Source organism: Vulpes lagopus, chromosome 4, assembly GCF_018345385.1.
Source record: "Vulpes lagopus strain Blue_001 chromosome 4, ASM1834538v1, whole genome shotgun sequence".
NCBI lineage: Eukaryota > Metazoa > Chordata > Mammalia > Carnivora > Canidae > Vulpes > Vulpes lagopus.
This window is the reverse complement of record NC_054827.1, coordinates 85,489,252-85,509,744: the sequence shown is the minus strand read 5'-3', so window position 1 is coordinate 85,509,744 and position 20,493 is coordinate 85,489,252. Positions and strand designations below refer to the sequence as shown.

General features: G+C 39.0%; 1 long non-coding RNA gene across 2 annotated transcripts in view; it reads left to right on the top strand.

Annotated features, from left to right (window-relative positions):
• The window catches only part of LOC121489813, an 85,441-nt gene extending 67,118 nt beyond the window's left edge, over positions 1–18,323 (top strand). For both annotated transcript variants that reach the window (XR_005987429.1, XR_005987430.1), the window contains exons 3-7: positions 4,128–4,256; positions 4,662–4,771; positions 9,771–10,211; positions 16,960–17,094; positions 17,722–18,323. This is a non-coding gene — a long non-coding RNA (uncharacterized LOC121489813). The remainder of the gene's footprint in view (positions 1–4,127; positions 4,257–4,661; positions 4,772–9,770; positions 10,212–16,959; positions 17,095–17,721) is intronic.
• Positions 18,324–20,493: the final 2,170 nt, after the last annotated feature.

Here is a 20,493-nt window from a genome sequence, read left to right as displayed (position 1 = left end):
GACAGTTCCACATCCTGTCATTTAAATAAGAATGATTATTAAAGTTTAGGCTGAGACTAAAATACAAAAGCATTTTACTGTTTTTATTATTAAAAATGCAGTAATGAAATATTTTAAAATGTTATGGTAATTATCTTTTCATTGCACAAATCTGCATTGTCAACTATGTCACATTAAGATGTTAAATCACTATCTTAATATCAAATTACAGAAAGAGATTGAAAGAAACTGCTAAAATTCGTCTTCTGTGCAGTGTATTTCTCTCAGCATTTTAGTACATGTGGTCTGTCATGGTTGAGAGGTGCTGCGTTATACAGGAAACACCACAGATTTTGGAGGTCCCAGAGTTGAAATAATGAGGAGTTCTAGGAAATGTGCATTTTTTCATCACTTTAAAAAATTGGGATAATTAGCTATTTTTCTGGGTTCCCAAACCCAAGCCTGCAGGACATCACTGGCAAGTGAGCAAATCCCAAACAGCTGGGCTTGCAAAAATGAAATGAATCACAGAAGTCATTCTGTAGGTTGTATGCTCTGGGCATCAACGTTGTGGTCTTAGTCCTGCTGGGCCACCTGCATTGGGTTGTCACCAGCAGAGGTAACAGTAGAACAGTAGGGCAGCTCTTGTTGCCCTGGGACAAGTGTTAATGAGGAAGAAACATGGAGATGAGAGATACTGCATTCAGGCTCTTGCCTCTCAATGAATCCCGCTTGGTTCTCACAATATTATCTATAAAACCGAGCTACATGTCTTGATCACACTGGATATAATCATTACACAGAGGACTCTGACCTGGGACTTTGTCCCATTAGGTGATTAAAAAACAAAAAAGTACATTTTTAATAGATTTCATGAGGAGCTAATTGTGTAAGGCTCTGATTGCTTATGGGAAGCTATCAGACAAGGGCCACAATGGGCCAGTAACTCACTTGTATGCCCTTTGAATCACGTGATCTTATTATCTATGCAGTTTAAAAAACTGAACTAGTAAAAAAAATAAAAATAAAAAAAATAAAAATAAAAACTGAACTAGTTATCAAAACTGAAAAATCATACCAACAGGTTATATTATAAATGAAGTACAGTGTTAATGAGGATTACCATTCAGAAACTACTTATCTTATGGGTACTTAGTAAATACTTTGCTAATTGACTTATACTGGTGTTATTCACATTACTACAACAGTTCAGCCTTAAGGGTTGCTACAAATTGAAAGCGTAGAACTTAAAAGGAGTTTACTTTATTAAAATTTTAGGAGTAACTCCTTTTGCCTGCCCCTCCCCCCACATTAGCATCTTTGTTTAGTTCCTGGGTATCGTAGGTTTGATTCCTTGGGAGACAGAGATGAAAATAAGTGTGCAAGAATTTTATCAGAATGTTTTGGAAACAAACACTTGTAAGGGGGTGAGGAAAACAAGACTGGGCAGAAGGTGAAGTTTAGAGATGCTACTGCGACGAGGCTGCAGCCAATCCCACCGACGTCTGAAAGTGGAAAGCCCCTCAGAAAGGTCCCCAAATTGAGGAAAGGGAGGTAGGACTTGGTACCCCTCATCAACCAGTCATGGGACGTGGGCTACCTTTTTGCAGAAAGAAACATTGGGCAAGACAGTTTTTTGGCTAAAGGCCATTTCTACACAGGGACTCAACTCTGAGTCCTTGACAGGTAACCACCCTAAAAGTTGGGAGAATAAGTGCCTGGGTCCTGAAGGTGGGATTTGGGTGGAGCACCACAGAGCCCACTACACTGGATTATACCACAAATTCACCACATGGGAGCTAAACTCAGCCTCTTCTTAACAAGTTAAATTTTCCTTCTGACTTTCCTCTCTTTGTAATCAGCATCACCATTTTTCCTTACCCAAGGTAGTAGAGTAGAAATCTGAAGATTTCTAAAAATTGCCTTGGGCGATTTTTAACAGTCTGTCACATTTAATTTCCAGCATATTTATCCTTTTAAACAATTTTAAATAATTCACTACAAAATGAAATCTGGCATAAGTCCTATCTGTCTTTTACTCCCTGAATTAACTGAAGAAGCCAAGACAACAGATTTCTAGGCAGTTTGGAAACTGGTGATATAACTAAGGAATGGGGAGGTGCTGTCTCTTTCTCCTCTTTTGGAGAAGAAAGCTGAAGTCAGTGGTCAGGCAAATAAATACTCAACTATTTTCTGGAAGTGCAACTCTGTTTATAAGAATGCAAATGAATGACCTTGAAAAAGGATGTTATTTTATGTAAAAAAAATTTTTGTTAACATGAGCTAGATGTTTTCAGAGATGGAGATTTAAAAAAAAAAATCTAGCTACTAATTGTGAGTACAATCTCACCTTCCACTAGGATAACTACGCTGTCAAAGACCTAGCTGCCACTCCAAACACTGTCCTCGAAGTACTCGCAGGGAAACACAGGGGATATTAAATTATCATGTAATTAAATTAAATTATCACTTTGCAATCCCACCAATAAGGCTGAGATGGCACTTCTGTTATGAATCCTTGCTTGCAAATCCTTTTACTCTGGGATGAGAACTCCTTCCTGGCTGAAGCAGTTTCAGCTTAAAGGTGAAATTGTAGATTAGATGATTATACAAGAATTCTTGCACCCAAAGGATCCTAAGGACAAAAATGAAAACTCATTTGCTATTAATAGTTACGATCTTTGGTTTTGGAATAATTTTATTTGCCCAAAATATGGGTCTATATTGTATATATTGATAAGTTCATGTTCTAAATATCTAACTGTTTTAAATCTTAAGAATACTTTTTGGTTGTTAAGTAGTAAGTAGGGACATTTTAGTATTAGGAACTTTAAGATATGCAAACAAATATCTATTTCCAAATGAAGAGGCCAGAAACCAGTACTGATAGTTTGAAGCAAGAGCTGTGGGAGCCACCAGAGGTTATCTCCTCCACAGTTAACTGTGTTCACAAGATACCATAACGATGTTCACAGTGCAGAAAAAAATATGAGCTCAGATTTCTAACAATATAGAAAGGATGGGATGCCTGGGTGGCTCAGTGGTTGAGCATCTGCCTTCAGCTCAGGGCCAGAGTCCTGGGATCGAGTCCTGTATCAGGCTCACCACAGGGAGCCTGCTTCTCCTTCTCCCTCTATCTCTGCCTCTCTCTGTGTGTCTCTCATAAATAAATAAATAAAAATCTTAATATATATAAAGGAAATATATGTATGTTAATCTATATATTATATATATACAAAGGAAAACTGGGCAGGAAGACACTTGGGGCTCAGTTTTTTTCTTTATGCCCATGAGGTTTCTCAAGCAAGTCCTCTTAGATATATGAAGAATATGAGGTTTCTCCAAGAAATCACCCCCTAAGGGGCACCTGGGTGGCTCAGTTGGTTAAGAATCTGCCTTCAACTCAGGTCCTGATTCTGGAGTCCTGAGACTGAGCCCTGTGTCCACTGGCTCCCTGCTCAGCGGGAAGCCTGCTTCTCCCTCTCTCTCCCCCTCTGCCATCCCCACCCTGCCTCCCTCCCCACACTGCTTGTGCTCTCTAGCTCTCTCTAGCTCTCTCTGTCAAATAAATAAAATATTTTTTTAAGTTAAAAAAAAAAAAACTGAAACCACCCCTAAAGTCTCTAGGTCCATAGCAAGCCTGTGTAGCTGACACAAAAATGTGCCCTCAAGTATACTTTAAATGTATGTATTCGTGCTTGCGCATGAAAGTACATATTCTTTTTGCAGGAGTACCTTGCCATGAATGAGCCATATGAGAAAACTCCATAGAATGTTTTTATCTGCTCTGCCCTTATCCTTCAAATTCTCCTTGGAATCTGTTTGGATGGCCCAGGTGGCAATGAATGGATGCATAGCATGGTGCATAGTGGCAGCACCCAGTGGACACACAGAGGCCTGCTGAAATACATGTGATGATAGGCCAACATTTTGGGAACCAACACTCTTCACTCAGGAATGCTTTGGATGAACCCTCAAAACAAGGGGCTGTTGAAGGGATAGCTTAAAGCAGAAATCCTCAAACTTTAGCCTGTTTCAAAATCACTTAAGGGTTTGTTAAAACAGATTCCTGGGCCCCACCCCCAGAGTTTCTGATTTGGCATGTCTGGGAGGAAGCCTAAAAATTTGTATTTCTGACTAATTCCCAGGTGCTGCTGCTGGTCCATAGATCACACATTGAGAGGCTGAAGAATAGAGAGCTTCCACTGTTCTCTTCTGAGGCCCTCAAATTCATTCCAATTTCTGGGCCCAGTGGTGAGGATGATTATAAGGTGAAGGTGAGTGAATATCTTCAGGTAATGAAGATAAGCCAGCGATCTGAGATGGGGAAGGGAGTATGGAGTAGGTCTGCATGAAGACCTTGGGAAATTAGAGCAATTTGCTCTTCTCTTTCTTTGTAAATGGTAAAGTAGTAGAGCTACACCTCTTTTCAGAGATACAGTTTGTTTTGTCTGCACAGAACAGCATTCCTGTTCCCTGACAGACTACTCTTCCCTGACTCCAATCACTTGTTCCTGGTGGGCTTAGAGTCAGAGCATTATGCTCTTGGGCCACAGATGTAGGTGCGTGACTTCCCTTGGCAAAGAGTCCTGTGGCACATGACCAGAGCCTTGCCAATCAGAGTTCTTCCCCGGGAAACTACATTTTACTGGTTAGGAAAGTTCTCACTTGTTTCTTTATAGAGTTGGACAAATGTGGTCAAGAGCTGCTGTCAGCCCTATACTCCACCATGGAGAATATGCAAGAGAATGAAAAAGCCAAAGGCCAAAAAGAAAGAGTGGAAGAGAACCAGGTCAGCAGTAAGTCTCTGTGTCTAGTCACTAAGGTCTCAGAGCTGTTTGGATTCTACAGCAAGTTCTTCAGTTCTTTGCTTTCTATCAGTACCTAACTCTCATCTCCTTGCTCTTACCTTGGTTTGATGTTTATTTCTCTCCTACAGCGATTTCAGTTGGGTTTCTGTCACTTGCAAAGGACAGGATCCTGACTATTATCCCTCTTAATCAAACTGTCAAAGACAGAGGTGGAAAAAAGAAGTCACAGGAGGGTGTTGGTGATAGGATGCTCATATGGACTGCTAGGTTCTAGCAGCTGCAAGGAACAGGGCCTCACTAAGGTCTCCCCAAGAAAACGTCTAAGGACACACATGCAGAGACTGTAAGTGGAAAGCCATAAAAAAAACGGAGACAAGTTTAGGGTCAGCTACTCCCTAGATGTGTCTCTTCTGATCTCTGCTGCATGTCATCTCCTCTTTTCAGAGTGTCTACTCCATTCTTCCCTTATTCCTATTGATTAATACTCTCCCAGTTTTCCATTTCGGATCGCAAGAGGTCAGCTAATGATAACTGCTATTCTTATTGTGCAGAGTTTTTTGTTCTTGGCCACTTTTGGGTGGCCAGCTAGCCTCTTTGGATGAGGCACGATCTCAAGTCCCATGAGAACCCTTCTCTGAGCCATAATAACAAAAGCTGGGGAATTTAGAAGGAGGTAGGCTTTCCATTTTGTCCATTGTAAGAGATGGACAATGGGAACAATAGGAATGAAGAGTCATGATATGAAATATCAGGCCAATATTATATAAACACGTTTGCAACAGAAAAAGTGCAGAGAGGGGAGTATGGAGAAGATATAGGGCAAGAACTTGCTGAAGTGATCTGGGTCAGAGCAAAAGGCTTCAGGTCGTAGAAAAAGCAAGACCAGTGTGGGCACTTTTACACTCAGAAGGTTGAGGTTGCCCACAGCAACCTTCTACTCTTTGACTGGTAGAAACTGGGGATAGTCACCACTTCTTCTACCCTTGCCACCGTCTCTCCAGAAGACTGAGAGCCGGTCACACAGACCAAGGGTGAGGTACTCATAATTGACCTTTCAGGTAAGTTTCATAGCTTCAGAAACCTTAGTTTCCTTATCTAAAGATGGCATTACCTGCTTTCAGAGGGTTGTTGTGAAGAGCAAATATGACAATGCTTGTAAAATACTTAGCCTAGTCACAGGCACAAAGTGTGCATTGAATGCTAGTTATCATTGCTATATCATCATCGTCATCATTACCATCATTTTCATTATGATACTTTCAAGGTGAGTGAGTGTAATATGACTCCAGGGACACATTTGTGAACAAAGCTTATCTTTCTACCTGTTTGCTGATACTAGTCGTTTCTCTAACAAACATCTCCCACTTACAAGTAAAATTAAAATCCAGATATATTTAAACTGTACAGTTATATGTCCAAAGTGAATACTACTTTATAGAATTTAGAAGATATTTTTAGAATATTTTTATTTTAAAAAAAGAACAAAAGGAAGGAGGAAAGGAAGGAAAGGGAGGAGGGAGGAAGGGAGGGAGGGAGGGAGGGAGCAAAGTAGGAAGGACTTACTTGTAAGATTTTATACTTCATTATGAAAGAGATGAATTCCTATTGTTAATTGAGGTATCAGTGGAACAACAGTGAAAAACAACCAGAAAAAGATACCTGAAAAATCTTCTTCATTTTGTAATACAGAATATCTGGGTGTTTTTATGTAAGAGAGTGTAAGATCATTCATTTGGTCCAACATGCCTCTAGCATTATCAGAAGTTTATTTGAAAAATATATGAGAAGGTTGGGAGGGTGTGGCTTAAATATAATCTTCACGTTTAAAATTTAATTTTACACATTGCCATGCTGTTTCATTAAATATGCAGGGAAGGGAAGAGTAGTATTCTTCAGACTTGAAAAAATTAATCCATGTTTCTTGGCATGAACAACCATGTTATATTTAAAATATACATATATAATGTGAGACCCATTATCTAATAAAAGTCATGAAATCTATCCTATCTACTTTGTAACTTACACTAACTGGAAGTTGATCAAAGAAAACTACTTCCATTTTTATTACATTGTTACTATTTTTATGGATAAAATTTAAAATGTATGATAAAAATCCAATATACAGTAATTGAAACATACAGTCTGACCTCACATTGTTCTGATAAATCTGTTCATTTCTGGCCATTTTCAGTGTTGCTATAGTGAACAGTGTTGACAAGTGGATGAAAAAAGCTTATAAATGGAATTCTGATCATAGATAAGACTGAACATAAACTGTCTCCCCACATTTCTGCATGTTAGAAGGCCCGGCTTGTGCCCCAGATGGCCATCTCCCAATAATACATAAAACATTTCTTGCTAGAGCTCGGCACACGTTGAATGCACAGGTCATTTGAACAGAACAATAATTCAATTCACTTAATAATGACCTCACTGGGAACAAACACAGACCCAGGATGATGCTGTTAGAAGAATAAAATCGTATTAGAGTTTTAAAAATGAAATTCTTAAAAAGCCGCCATGCTCTCTTGTCAAAATAGCACTTAAATGTATTCAGTGTTTAGCGACCAGGCAGGCTCACTGAGTTTATTTTAGTCTCTTGAATTTTACTGCTGTGTTTCTGTGCCATGTTTCTTCAGTTTTCATGCTGGTAGCTTTCCTGGGAAGGTCAACGGTGCCCACTGAACCTTCTATTGGCTTATTGGCTGAGCTCATTGATGAAGAAGACTGGAGTTCATCACTTTTTCTTATCTTCTGGCTGAGATGGCAGTCAATGAGGAATGACTGCCGAAAGTTTCAGAAGGACACATGGGAATCATTTAATCTGACCAATAAAATAAGCTATTTATGTATGGAACAGTTATAATAACCTCAACCACTAAGGCAATATTTCTCTAGAATAATTTTTAGGTTTAAGACTAATTTTATTCCTAGCTTATAAGGCTTAAAATTCAGGATTCCCTTCTTTGGCAGAAATGAATGAATTCAGCCAGGAATAATCATATTCTAGAATGACCCCTTTCTGGCATCTAGATACTTGCTAACAAGATAGCTTCATGTTTTGACACCACTGATATACATGAGATCAGGCTCCACGTACCCAGAATTTTTCACCACAGTGTTCATTTCTATACTGTAAAACTAAGCCCAAGTGCTTTGAAATTAGGCCGTTTATTGTCAGAGTTTTAACTATCAATACCATATCTTCTAACTTAATAAACAGCAGGGGCTTTAAATATGTTTTGCCTAATACATGTTATGAAAAGGATCTTTATTTAACTTTTGGGATCCAAATCATAACCTTGCAGAAAAGAGGGGTTTAAAAAAAAAAAAGAGAGCACAGACACAGTCTATTCAAATCATGATTATTTCAATGTTGGAGAACAGGGAGCAAATTTTGGAGAAATTTTTTCAGCAATTGTTTTATAGTTTAAGGATTTAATTATTTGATTCCTTATTCTTTTCCCCACCTCTGTCTATCCTGGTAGGCTTCAAAACCCTGAATCTCCTTTCCTACAGAGTAGTGCTTTTATGTATGGGAAAGACATTTCTTTATAGGAAATACCCATTAGTTTATTTCTGTACCTGCCTCATCAATATCATCTGGAATACCCTGTAATAGTGGCAATTTATTAACCTCTGCTATAAAAGCAGGAGAAAGAACACTCATGCTATTTTTCCATGAAAATGGTGGTTAGGGTTAGGGGTGTTTTAGGGATATAGTAATATGGGGAGAGATAGGGAGGAAGTTAAAGAAGCAGAGTCATTTCCCACTAAATTTTTAGGCACTAAAGACGTAGCTATAACCCAAAAGAAGATTCTTTTTCCTTCATTTTCCCCTCCCTGCTTTTACTGATACTTCTCTGAGAAGACACCGTCCTTGCCTCTACAAGAACCTGCTATCTGAAGGAGAGAAAATGCAGAAGGGAAATAAATAAATAAATATAAAAGGCAGTAGGTAACTTAGGGACTGTGTTGAAAGTACAGGAGTGCAGAGAAATTTGAGATTGAGAAAGGCTTCCTGAAGGAATTGCAAGGTGTGTGTGCAGATCCTGCTGCTGTGGGGTACAACAGGTTGTATCTGGATTCTATGTGAGGCTGAAGGGGGGGTTCCCTTCTTCTCACTACCCCAAGATGCAGGAGATCCTTCGGCAGCTATGCGCATCATTTCCGTGGCAACAGCTTAGCTTCTCAGTTTACCTGCCTAAAGGCTAGAGGGCTTGCAGAGCCTGAGAAGGGCGCTGAAGAGCTCATGTACCCTTCTCAAGGGAAAAGGAGGGGAGTAGAGCACGGGAAGCCAAGTCTTTCCCAGCTGAGGCCCTTGGAAAAGGAGAGCAGGAGGGAGGAAAGCCCAGCAGGTGCTGCTAATCATCACAAGAGTAACATTTACGCAGCACTGGCTGTGCAGAGAACTGTTCAAAGCTATGCACGTGGGTTATTAACTCGGTGATTCTCCCAACCACCCTATTAGGAAGTACTATTAATATCCCCATTTTACAGATGAGGCACAGGAAAGCTAATTAACTTGCCTAAGACCACACAGCTACTTAATTGACATAGTTGGGACCTGAGCCCAGACACGGCTGGACTCCAGCACCTCTGCTCTTCGGTGGTTCACGACTCCGGCTGCACATTAGAATCACTTGGAGAGCTGTTAAACAATATTGATACCTGGGCCTCCATCCCAGAAATACTGATTTAATTGATCTGTAGCGGGGCCTGGGGCAGGAGTACTTTTAAAATTTCCCCAGGTGATTCTAATGTGCAGCCAGGATTGCCAACCCAGCTCTTCTTCCTCTCACTCTCCTGTTACCTCATTATCTCTGTACCTCTCCCCTCCTCCTCGTTACTCAGACTGTTCGGCCCTGCTCTTAGACCCTGCCGGGCTCTTTTTTTTTTTTTTTTTCTCCCGCACAAAATGGCTCTTGTACTGGTGTTAAAGTATGTCCACAAATCCTGTGACATTCCTCTCTTCAAAAGGTGAAGCCTAACTCTTCTCCTCTTGAATGTGGGCCGGACGAAGTGACTTGCTTCTAATGAACGGAATCTGGTGGAAGAGATGGTCTGTGACTTCCAAGACGAGGTCATAAAAGACATTGCAGCTTCCTCCTTGTCCTCCCTTGTGAATTGTGGACTGCTCGCTCTGGGGGAAACTAGCTGCTGTGCCATAAGAACACTCAAACAGCCCTGTGGAGAGGATCTCGTGGCAAGGAAATGTGGATTCCTGCCAACAGCCAAAGAACTAAGGCCTTCCAGCAAATAACCACTGAGTGAGCCAAACTGGGAGTGAATCTTCCAGCACCAATGAATCCTCAGAAAGACTACAGCTCCAGCTGACATCTTGAATGCCACCTCATGAGAGGTCCTGACCTGGAGCCACCCTGCTAAGCTGCTCCCAGATTCCTGACCCTCAGAAACCATGTGAGCTAATAAATGTTGGTTGTTTTACACTGATAAATTGTGGGGTAGTTTGTCATGTAGCAATAGATAACTAATAAAGCTGCCTTCATCCCCACCCTCCCACATTGACTTGGAGCTGGGGAAGTTGCCAGGGCTGCAACAGAAAAGTGTTCTGACATCCCAAGGTGGAATTCTGAATGTATTTACCATAGAAACATAGCGCCATGCATATTTATGTATGTACATATATGTATGTAAATGCATAGGAGAAGTCTGGAAGGAACAAGCCATACTGTTGATGGTGGTAGAGCCAGAAATAGGAGATGGAGTGGGATCAAGAGTGGGGGAGGAAGCCCAGGGGAATTTTCTTTCCTGCCCTTGCAGACTACCATGTTCTTTGGATATTTCACAACAAGAATGTATCTATGTGTCACCTGAGTAATTAAATATATTTTTTCCCACATAAAAGCAAGGGAAGTAAAAAAAAAAAAAAAAAAGCATCATTGTACCTGAGTCTGGGTTCTGTTGAAGTAGAGTTTTATTAGGAAAATAGTTGTACAAGTACATTATGGATACAACAGTATTTCATAGTCTGTCCTGACAGCCTTAACACCACACAGAACACTGCATTGCGGGCACTGTAGTGATGAAGAATGAGAGAACAACGGGCCTTGGAGCCTGACCCTCACACGTGTTTGATTCCCGACTCTGACACCACCTTGGCAAGTCACGCAACTGTTCTGAGCCTGTTTTCCTCATCTGTAAAGTCAAGATAATGATAGGAGAATTAAGCAGGGCTTCACGCAGTGAATGATCCAGAAGCACTACTCATTAAATGTCATTTTATGGAAAAATATGGTCCTAGTTCCAAACATATACATTTTGGGATCATTACATGTAAATAAATTGAGGGCTCCATGAATTATATGTTTTTGCTGATTTACCTTTTCTTTACAGAAGGTTCATGACACAGAACAGACTTAAAACACATTTACTGCATGAATATTGCAAACGTTGCAGTGGTCAAATATTTGGGTTTTTTTATTTAAAGTGATAAAGACCTGAACATATTTCACATTTACAACAGAGAAACTGGAGACAGTGGAGATGAGCATATCATCCCAAAGAGTTGAAACAGTGCTAAATCTGAATTCTACTGGACGTTAGCATCAAGGGAAGTTGGACCATCCTACCCTGTACACATACATTAGAGGTTACACACAGGGAGCCTACAGACCACAGAACGTCAACAGAGACGTTTCATTTAACCCATACGGTGTTTTTGAGAAACATTTGAATTTGCTGCCCTCATTTAAACTTGTAAGATTTTATATAAATATACAGATTTCAGATGGCTTTTAGAAAACTGACATATCTGGCTATCTTGGGCCAGTTGGCTTGGGCTGAGTCATGGATTCATCTTTTAGTCAGGTGAAGGGTTTTCCAAGAGGCCACAGTTCCCTCTGGGACTGGCCTGTGTTACTCATTAAGGTTACTTCCTTGCCCTTGTATCCACTGAGTATGCACCTCTGAAACTCTGGGTGTGTATCCCAATGCAGGAAGAATGTCATTGGGACAGGATTATCATGTGGTTTTACAATTATGAAAACTGCCTCAGCATGCAATTGTAGAGATCCCAGAAATGAAGGCCATGTCTCTCTGTTTACCTTTTAATGAACCAAAGGGAAAAAATGTAGAGCTCTCTGAAATGTTTGTATGAAGAAATGAAGAGCTGCTATTTATAATCTACTGTACTTCTCCAGTGAGCTAATATTTATTAGGAGGACCTTCAGTCTCCCAAATGCTCTAAAGTTGCATGTCATCATAGCCAATCTATTTAGAGTATCCTTTTCTCATTTGACTGAGGAGGCCGGGATTCCTTTCCTCAACACATGCTCAAATCCTACCAATGGGAGAAAGAGCTGAACCATGACCCTTGCCTTTGATAGAGAGATACTTATCAACTTTGGTGATATTGAGTTCATTTTTAATATCATAGAGTCACTTATAAATCAATACCTGTCCAATACTTGAAATAGATGTTCCTGTCTGGTCGTTATTAAAAACAAACAAAAAGGGACGCCTGGATGACTCAGAGGTTGAGCATCTGCCTTTGGCCCAGGGCATGATCTCAGGGTCCCTGGTTTGAGGTCCCACACTGGGCTCCCTGTAGGGATCCTGCTTTTCCCTCTGCCTGTGTCTCTGCCTCTCTCTCTGTGTCTCTCATGAATGAATGAATGAATGAATAAATAAATAAATCTATCTTTGAAAATATAATAAAAAAATAAAAACAAAAAAATCAGCCCCATTTCCTTAGCTCTGCTTGAAAATCTCTCTCCATGGTAAAATTATTACCCATTGCTAACAAAAGCTAAAGATGAATTTGTGGTAAAAAAGAGTCTTTCATTTGCTAGTAATTTGTTTTAGTCTAGGCCATTTCCCCCTAATATTTTATTAAGGAAATTTTCTTCTTTTTTAAAACTTTACTTTTAAGTAATTTCTACACCCAGTGTAGGGCTCAAACCTACACCCCCTGAGATGAAGAGTCACATGCTCTACTGATGAACCACACAAGTACCCCCCCAAACTTTCAAACATATGGAAAAGTTGGAAGAATGACACAATGAATACCCATACCTTTATCATCCAGATTATAGAATTTACATTTGCTATATTTACTATAGCACATACACATTTATTCGTCTATCAACCTGTCACTTCACATTCATTTTTTAATACATTTCAAAAGAAGTTGCAGAGTGCATTAGTGCATTTCACCTCCCAAACACTTCAGCATGCATATCATTAGAATTCAATATTTGCTTATGGGATTCAAAAAGTCTTAGTGTGGTACAATATGTGTAACATAAAATTTAGCATTTGAATCATCTGTAAATATACCATTCTGTGGCATTAACTACATTCCCCTTGTTGTGCCGGCCTCACCACTGTCCATCTCCAGAACTTGCCACTTTCCCTAACTGAAACTCTGTACCCATGAAACAATAACCCCCCACTTTTCCCCCTCCCCCACTGCCCCTGGCAACCACCATTCTACTTTCTGTGCCTATGAATTTGACTACTCAAGGTACCTATATAAATGGGATCATACAACACTTGTTCTTTTATGACTGGCTTATTTCACTTAGCATAACATCTTCAAGGTTCATCCACATAATCGCCTGCCTTTTTCAGGCTGAATAATATTCCATTGTATGTGCATAGTACATGTTGTTTATTCATTCATCCATTGGTGGACACTTGAGTTGCTTCTACCTTTTGCCTATTGTGAATAATACTGTTATGAACATGGGTGTACAAATGTCTGTTCAAGTCCCTGCTTTCACTTCTTTTGGGTATATTCCCAGAAGTGGAATTGCTAGATCATATGGTAATTCTATATTTAATTTTTTGAGGACTTTATGATTTCTTTTTTATGTAAAATTTACACACAGTGAAATACACACATCTTAATCTACAATTTGATGGGTTGTGACAAATGCATACTCTAGTGGATATTTTTTGTTTCTTTTTATAAGTCCTGAATATATATAAGAATTTTTCAGTTAGAATGCTGACATTTTCTGTGACCAAAATCCTGAAGGAAAGAGTGTGGACTTGGATGACACTAAGCATCCATTTTCAGGATCTACTGACCTTATCAATTTTAATATTTTAAAATCTGTAAAAAAAAAAAAAAAAAAAAGAATCTCACAGTCCTGGGGTGCCTGGGTGGCTCAGTCGGTTAAGTGTCTGACTCTTGATTTCAGCTCAGGTAGTCTCAGGGTTGTGGGATCGAGCCCCATGTTTTTGGGCTCCATGCTCAGCGTGGAGACTGCTTGAGATTCTCTCTCTCCCCGTGCCCCTCCCGCCCACACACTCTTTCTCTCAAACTAAATAAATAAAATAAAAGATCTCACAGTCCTGAAATTATAATTTGCAAAAATAATGATCTATGTCTTCCACTACTGACTATAAACCCTTTAGTTTGTGTAAGCAATGACTACAATTGTTTCAGAGAGGGATTTTTTTAAACAGAAGAATGCATATTGAGCTCAATTTTTTAGCTCCTACCCATTACCAGGGATGAGATGATCTCCCCCTGCATCTATCATGTAGATTTTTCAGAGCCTATAATGAGGCTCTTCCTAAAGATTCTAAGCAGTGAACAATGTTTATCTTGCACATCAAGAATTTATATTTTTGACAACGAAAACAACAATGTATATAGTAATCGGATTGGCAAAAAGTGTTAATAGTCTCATCAAGGTGTGGAAAAACAGGCATTCTCAAATACTGCAGGTGGCATTAAATGGTAGGAGGATTTGTTACTTAGTCCTTGTTAACATTTTTAATATACCTTTTTTTCAACCCTAGGAGTTTCACTTCTAGGAATTTTTGTTTTACAGAGATATTTGTACAAGTGCACCAAGATATAATTGTATACTGTTGTTTGTTGCTGCATGGCTTATAGTAGCAAAAAACTGGAAACAACCCAAATATCAGTCAGTAGGTAACTGCTAAAAATAAATCCTGATATACCCACATTTAACTGGTATAACTTGCTTTACCAGCTGGGACACAAATAAGGTTACATCGTTTTTATTTTTTCAAATTTCATTAGGCCTGAACATCTATGTGCCAGATTAGTGCCAGAGGAAGTCCACTGCCTGTCTCCTTTCTTAAGGCCTCTTCCCTCCCCTGAATTATCCAACTACCCTGGGGCTTTACTCCTTGCAAAGTGGCCAGTCCTGCTTCTAAATGCCTCATAGAGAGAGAACTAGGGAATCTGATTAGTCTATTAGAAGCCTTATTTTCAGCGTCTGTTGCTTCTGTTTGCCATAATATGACTGTTGAAAGCTGCAAAAGTAATAAATAGGGTCTAGCATTGTAAAATAAAGAATTAAAAAAAAGGTTTGATTGAGACTTTGTTTTGAAAAATAAAAGATTATCTTATCTTTAAATGTGATTTATCTTTGAAGACACACATGTAACAACTCTAATTGCAACAATGGTCTAATTTTTAGAATAAACAAAGACTGAATCAAGTGTTGATTTGGTGAGGGGGATAATTTTCCCAGCAAAATTATATGATAGCAAATTTTGACACCCTTCACTTCATGCTGACTTTTATAGCAGAATCATACAAAGGTCATTTTGAAAAAAGATGTAAAGGCTTCATCAATTTTCCTGAGAGCTTCTCTTAATCCTTTGATATTCAAATAATTCTCCTTTTGAAGAATTTATCCTCTTATCATCCTTGTTGTTTTTCTCATCTTTAATTGTTAACTGGTCTAACACTGCCAGATACTCATTTGCTTATGGAACAGTTCTCCAAAATCACTTTCAATGACTTCATAAAATTCTGCATCTTTTGCAAGATTAGCAATCTTACATGGCCACTGAAATGCATTTTATTTACATTGTATTGTCGGATGTTTATAACATCTACTATCAGCAAAATTGACTGACTGGGTGGGGAGAGATGCTGGTAATAAGTCGGGAGAACTATTTAAGTGGGGACTAATTTAGTAAGTGGCCAGTATATTAGTGGATATTTTTCTGTTATGACCAATTTTTGCTTTTCTACACAACTTATCAACTACTATGATTCAGATAATGATAATGAATAGTCGGATAACATAAATTTCCATATAATGCAGCACTAAAAAGGAACGAGGTATGTGTTGACATGGACAAATGTTTCACAATGCATTGTTAAATGGAAAAAAAAAAAGAACAAGTTCCAAAAGATATAAATAGCATAGTGATGTTTCCAGGAAATAATAATAAATGCTAGTGTATGCATCAAAAATACAAATAAGTAAAACAACTTGGAAAAGTATGTGCTATGTATTAGCAGTCATTTCTAATAGGAGTGTGGGGGAGGGGGAAAGCTCATCTTGGTAGCCTTATTTTTAATGAGTATTTATTACACTTTCAAAGATGATGAAAGCCAATTAAAAATATTTTTAACTAATACAGCTGTGAAATGGCCAGAGGTTAAAAAAGAAAAAAACAAAAATGGGCTGTTACTACATTAGTGTCCAAACGGTGTACCCTTAGAAAGAGCTGTCACAGACCCATTTTGAAGGGGCATAATGGGACTCTTCATCAATATGAACCTGTTTTGTTATGAACACCCCAGAGCTCATTCTCAAAATAAGCCACAAACGTTTACCAAGAACCTGTTCTTCTCATGATACTGGGCTGCACTTAGTGCTCAGAGCAGTACAAGAATCTATAAGACTACAAGAGCCTTTCCTCAAGAAGCTAACAGGTTAGTTGAGAAGGTAAGAAGCTCCTCCCTGAATGAAGTAGGCAACAGCACCTGGTCTTCAGTGGCCAGTGTGTGGGCAAGATGGTACAACTGTGCCAAGGCAGAAAAATTGAGTTTTCAGAGTCTTTGCTCCTGCTTAGAATTCTGTTAGTCCAAGCATTAGATGAGTGTCAGAATTGAGCATAGATATTAATCTTCAGAGAAGAATGCAGCTCTTTATTCCACATGGGGAGATAAACTCATAGCTCCATTCAGATCTTGTGAGGGCTTTGGGGGGCTTTTGATGGGGATACTAATGAAGTGAAATGATGAACGGTGTTTGATTTTTTTTTTTTTTTTTGGCTCTTCTGCCTCATTTTAGTGAATAAGGAACCAGACCTGACTCAAGGCTACACTGCTGCTGAGGGAAGAATCAGAATTTGAATCCAGCACCTGTGACTCCAGAGCCTGCTCTCATGATTTCTATGATCCATTCCTTTCTCATTGCAGATTATAAGCTAGTTGTCACCTGCTACATGTGGAAAGGAGATGTTTGGCATGGCACTGATCAATGTGTATATTTGCTGAGAAGTTTACCCCAGGAGAAAAGAGAAAACCAGCTGGGTGAATGGAATTTGGAGAAAGGTAATACCTCCTTGTAAACAACAGTAAGGTCCATGAAATCTCTATAGTTTTCCTGGAAAAGAAGTTGCCAAGATTTCTGTAGACTTGGTCTTCCTTTTCACTCTTGGAAAAAATCCATTTAGGGCAGAGTTGAAACACATTAAATGGAGTAGCCCTTTCTCTTCTGCCTAAGCAGTGGATAATCAGAGGTGCTTTGGATTCTGAATTTAGCTGCAACAAAATTAACTTTTAAAAATTTGCTGTTGATACACTTCAATTACAGACTCACTTTGGCATATTCAATATCTAGGGTAAAAGGGCTTTATATGTGCTATGTAACATAACCTATAGTGATAATGTAGTGTGCTATGATATTTACCACTTAATTCTACCAATTTGTTCTTTAAAATGGGGAAAGTGTGACCTTATCATTAGAGTTTAGCTTGGATCTATGACTCTTTCCAGGAAAATTAAAAACTTTAAAAAAAATTTTAAAAATCATTTGATATTTCAGGCAAAAGTTTATTATATATGTATTATCTTGCAAAATACTATCATAAGAAGGATATAAAAAAAGTGGTTTTAGTTCACTACTGTGGTCATCATAAAATATAAGGCAACTCATTTAGGTCCTTTCCTTTGTTGCAGAGTGAAAACAAAATGCTTCCTACATCTACTTTTGAAACACAGAAGTACCTCCTTTTAATGGAAAATGTCTGGGAGTCACTGCCTTGAAAAATTTCTAAAAAGTACTCTCAACATCCTAAACTATAGGAAAATAACTTGTGGATAATGAGCTCCACATTCTTTCTCTCCTTCTTTGCCCTCTTTATCTCCGAGAATGTGAGGAGTTGGCATTGAATATAGCAGTGACTTATGGACAACCTCAAAGGTCTATGGGAAAAAAAAATCTGCAGTTTTGCTGAGGCAAGCATCAGAATCCCAAACATTATTGTCTGAGAACAAATCACTTGATTAGTGAGTGGGCTCAGCCATCCACCTGGTATTCACATCTTAAGCAAGATCTTATGGTTCTCTATAATCGTCACATCTGCAATAAATTCTGCGAAAAGATAATACCTATGTTTCTTTGTAAAAATGGCCCTGAAAAGTAAGTTAACTACTAGTGCAGTGCTGAAAAGCGATGGCATTTATTAATTTGCATTATCATATTTAGATAATTGCATGATTATATTTATATTTAGATTATATTTAGATTGTAATTAGATGCATGACACTGGAGGCCTCTTGATATAAATTTGAAGACTCCCTGTGTTTTCAGTCATTTGCAGACTAGCACATGACTTTTTTTTTTTTTTTTTAAGATTTTATTTATTTATTCATGACAGACACAGAGAGAGAGAGAGAGAGAGAGAGAGGCAGAGACACAGGCAGAGGGAGAAGCAGGCTCCATGCAGGGAGCCCGATGTGGGACAGGACTCCAGGATCACACCCTGGGCTGGAGGTGGTGCTAAACCACTGGGCCACCAGGGCTGCCCCTGGCACATGACTTTTTAAAAAGACATCAGAAGACATCTTCTGGTTTCACCTGTTGGTTAGGAAAAAAAGAAGAAAATATTATATTATTATGATCTTTTGGGGGTAAGCACCTTTGGAACCTAAAATGTACTATGTAACTGCCAGGGTCTGAGATTGCTGTTTGTCAACAAAAGTTCTCTTGGGTCAGTGAAGTGGTTTTTTTCCCCTCTAAATTTTGCTCTTAAAAATCCTCTGGGGCAGCCCGGGTGGCTTGGTTTAGCGCCGCCTTCAGCCCAGGGTGTGATCCCGGAGACTGGGATGGAGTCCCACATCAGGCTCCCTGCATGGAGCCTGCTTCTCCCTCTGCCTGTGTCTCTGCCTCTCTCTCTCTCTTCTCTGTGTCTCTCATAAATAAATAAAATCTTAAAAAAAAAAATCCTCTGTAGTTGACCTCGTTGTTCACCATTCCACAACTGAGAAAGGGCTCATTGTTTTCCACTGAGAGTTCTATATAGTAATAACAATAATCCTAGAATTTTATAAACCACAGAATTAAGGTGGCTCCCCAGCTGGCTATCACCAGCCTGCTGACAGTGAAGAACTTATGCCATCTTTGATATACATTCCCAACACCCTCTTCCCCAGAATATTATTAGGCATGTTAGTTTCTAACTAGAGACTAAAGTTGAATCACTTATTATTCTGCACATGCTCCTTACTGGTAGTCAGTGAAACTCAGATGAGAATACTCTATCCAGGATTTGATTGTGATGACACGTGGCAAGATGTCAAGCATCTTCAGAGGTCTTAGCTGTTTGGCCTAATGCCATCTGAGAGATGGCCTCTGATTTTCATTTGGCCTTCATGAGAATGTTGCAAAACAGTATTCTCATAACTGGTCCTAGCTGTAATTCTTTTCTTTTTTTGAGTTATTATATATCTAGGTGTAATTCTCAATGGTCATCTTAGAAAGATGGTAACATCATATAGTTGGACTTACAGATTCTAAAGAATCTTTGCTGTCTCAGAAAACTCAGGGAAACTTAATTTCCAAACCTGGAAAAGATTCATTTTTTGGAGTCACTTGTTTAGCCTTGTTGCCTCGAGTCAAATAAAGTGAGTTACTTTTTATGAAGCATGAACAATGCCAGAAACACATCATTAAAATGTTAATTTAATTTGGCCTGCTGAGGTAAGAATCCAGACAATTTGGTTCACCTAAAAGTGACTGGGATTAATGATGTTGTTTTTGATCTGGAATAATTATGGTCACATGAATGAGAGTTCCAAGGCAAAAAACATGGAGGTTAGTTATGAAGATGAGCTCACCACTTTTGCAGTAGGTTCAGGATGGAAGTATAAAGTTTACTTTCTTCACAGTTGTTGATTGTGTACTTTTGGCAAACACGAAATTCACTTTAAAATCTCTTTGGCTAATAAGTTTAATTTTGTGATCTCAGGTTTTCTTTTGTTCTTCACTTCCCTGCCAACTCCTTTGAACTGAAGTGGAAGATGTCTTTTTCATATGCTATGACTTTGTTTTGCAAATCACCAGCAGGTCCACAATAGAAGCTAAAACTTTGCAGGTCCAGATATCACAAGAGTATTCTTTTTCGATTTGCCAAGATAAAATCCCAACTTATGGCTTGGGACCATACTGTAAAATGTAAATAACATTTTAATGAGCGCTATAGAGGAAGACTGTGCTGGGCCAGTTGCCCACCACTGAAGGGCTGGATTTAAGTGTACCTTGGGTCATAATGAAACTAGTTTGGTGGTCTTAGCCTCCCTAGTAGACATTTTCCCACATTAGAAAACCAGCACAGGAGTTCATGCAATTCCTTGCAAAGGACAATTGTAGCTCTGCTCAAAACCAGAACTGGAATATGGATGGGATAACTGGAGGAGAAGCTAGAGGAGATCAGTGTGAGCCTTTTATTC